The 3,063-nt window shown below is 45.6% G+C and overlaps 1 non-coding gene across 1 annotated transcript; it reads right to left on the bottom strand.

Moving 5' to 3' along the window:
* Positions 1-216: 216 nt before the first annotated feature.
* Positions 217-365, bottom strand: LOC119924692. The gene has a single exon (XR_005449389.1). It is a non-coding gene; the product is annotated as a small nucleolar RNA SNORA57 (small nucleolar RNA).
* Positions 366-3,063: the final 2,698 nt, after the last annotated feature.

The raw sequence follows: 3,063 nt of genomic DNA on the forward strand, positions 1-3,063 counted from the left end.
CAGTGTGTAGAGCACTGTACTAAGCACTTGGGAAGTACAAGTTGGCAACATCTAGAGACGGTCCCTACCCAACAGCAGGCTCACAGTCTAGAAGGGGGAGAACAGACGACAAAACAAAACATATTAACAAAATAAAATAAATAGAATAAATATGTACAAGTAAAATAAATAAATAAATAGAGTAATTAATATGTACAAACATATTTGTACATATTTGTTTGTCCCGGCGAGTGAGGATAGAACCGGCGGATGGGTGACCACCGGCACCAAAGACATAATGCCGGGGAAGCCGGAGCCCCTTCCCTCTACCTCTGAACATTATGGGGACCGGGACTGCTCACCCGGACCCCGCCAAGAAATGGAGGATTCATTTAGTCTTACTTATTGAGCGCCTAATGTGTGCAAAGCACTGGACTAAGCGCTCAAACAACCGTCACACGTGGCCTTGGTTTGCCTCTCTCAGATCGCCCCACCCACTGGACGGTCACACGAAAAGAAAAGGCGCAATGGCGCCGCAGCGCTCCTTTATATAGGATTGTCTCTGTTGTCGAATTGTACTTTCCAAACGCTTCGTACAGTGCTCTGCACACAGTAAGCGCTCAATAAACGTGATTGAATGAATGACTGAAGGAATAGAAATTATTATTAGATTTGTTAAGTGCTTACTTTGTGCCAGGCACCGTTCTAAGCGTTGGGGTAAATACAAGCAGATTGGGTTGGGCATAGCCCCTGTCCCACGTGGGGTTTACAGTCTTAATCCCCATTTTTCAGAGGAGGTAACTGAGCACAGAGAAGTGAAGTTGACTTTCCCAAGGTCACACAGCAGACAAGTGGTGGAGCCAGGATTAGAACCCATGACCTTCTGATTCCCAGGCCCGTGCTCTAGCCACTGTGAAGCAGCATGACCTAGTGGAAAGAGCACGGGCCTGGGAATCAAAGGACCTGCATTCTAGTCCCAGCTCAGCTGCTTGTCTGCTGTGTGTGACCTTTGGCAAGTCACTTCTCTGGGCCTCAGTTTCTACATCTGTAAAACGGGGGATTAAATGCTGCTCCCTCCAATTTAGGCTATGTGGGACAGGGACTGTGTCCAGCCCAATTATCTTGTAATTACTCCAGAGTTTAATACAGTGCCTAGCCCACGGTAAATGCGTAACAAAAAAAAAAAAAATCAAGCAGAGGAGAGTAAGAATTTGGATTCATATAGAAAACTCTGCTTCCACAGTTCCTGTCCCATACCAGTGTCCATCGTTTCATGTCCACCACTATATAGTAAGAAGAACACGTGAAAATATCATGGGTTTATTATCAAGGAGGCAGTTTGGATAATCCATAGGCTGGGAGTCCCGAGATCTTGGTTCTAGCCCTCGCTCTGCCACTGACCAGCTCTGTGACTTTGGCCAAATCATTTAATTCCTCTGAGCCTTCACAACACAGTGAGAATAGGCTCTACCTCACAGAGGTGCTATGAGGATAAAATTAGATCATTGACATGAAAGTGCTTTGGAAAATAGAAATTCTGTGCCAATTTCAGTTGTATTTTTATCTATTTTTTGGAAACTCATCTCTGTGCCTGGGCTGCGTCATAGTTGCTGTATAACAGGGTGATTGAAGTTCATAATTGGGGACTGTGATATGAGTAACAGATTTAGGAATCCCTTTCCTCACCAGTTTTCTATAAATAAGCTCACTATGGGCAGGAAGCATATCTACCAATTCTGTTATATTGTACTCTCCCAAGCACTTATTACAGTACTCTGCACACAGGAAGTGCTCAATGCATTTGATTAATTGATTGATTGATAAAAATTAATATTCCCTGAAAAAGAGTCACCAAAATGTTTGGTTCCATAAGAAAACTACAGTGCGGCCTAGTAGTGGAAGAAGCACAGACCTGGAAATCAGAGAGCTTGGGTTCTAACCTCAGCTCTGTCACTAGCCTGCTATGTGACCTTGGGCAAGTCACTTAACTCCTCTGTGCCTCAGTTTCCTCATCTGTAAAATGGTGATTCAGTACTTGTTTTCCTTCCTACTTAGACCATGAGCCCCATGTGGAACAGAGACTGTGTCCAATCTGATAAGCTTGCAATGACTCCAGCTCTTATTACAGTGCTGGGCACACCTTCAAAGCCTTACTGAAGGCACACCTCCTCCAAGAGGACTTCCCAGCCTGGCTTAGTGGAAAGAGCCCGGGCTTTGGAGTCAGAGATCATGGGTTCAAATCCTGGCTCCAACAATTGTCAGCTGTGTGACTTTGGGCATGTCACTTAACTTCTCTGTGCCTCAGATACCTCATCTGTAAAATGGGGATTAAGACTGTGAGCCCCCTGTGAGACAACCTGATCACCTTGTAACCTCCCCAGTGCTTAGAACAGTGCTTCACACATAGTAAGAGCTTAATAAATGCCATTATTATTATTATTATTATTTTCTCTTCTCCCACTCCCTTCTGCCTTGCCCTGACTTGCTCTCTTGGTTCTTCCCGCTCTCCCAGACCCACAGCACTTGTGTACATAGCTGTAGTTTATTTATTTGTACTGAAGTCTGTCCCCCTCTAGACTGTAAACTTGTGGTGAGCAGGGAATTCATTCATTCATTCAATCGTATTTATTGAGCGCTTACTGTGTGCAGAGCACTGTACTAAGCGCTTGGGAAGTACAAGGTGGCAACATATAGAGACGGTCCCTACCCAACAGTGGGCTCAGAGTCTAGAAGGGGGAGACAGAGAACACAGCAAAACATATTAACAAAATAAAATAAATAGAATAAATATGTACACATAAAATAAATAAATAGAGTAATAAATACGTACAAACATATGTACATATATACAGGTGCTGTGGGGAGGGGAAGGAGGTAAGGCGGGGGGGGATGGAGTGGGGGAGAGCGACCCCGGGGGCCAAGGGCAGCAGCTTCGGCTTCCCCAGGGGTGGGCACGGACGGGCTGCCCCCGGCCCTCAACCCCCGGCCCGGATGGCACCCGATGGCCCGCCAAGGCCTCCCTCGCTGTTTATTGTTGTATTTACTCTCCCAAGTGCTTAGTGTAGTGCTCTGCACATAGTAGGT

Source organism: Tachyglossus aculeatus, chromosome 2 (assembly GCF_015852505.1).
Source record: "Tachyglossus aculeatus isolate mTacAcu1 chromosome 2, mTacAcu1.pri, whole genome shotgun sequence".
NCBI classification, from domain to species: domain Eukaryota; kingdom Metazoa; phylum Chordata; class Mammalia; order Monotremata; family Tachyglossidae; genus Tachyglossus; species Tachyglossus aculeatus.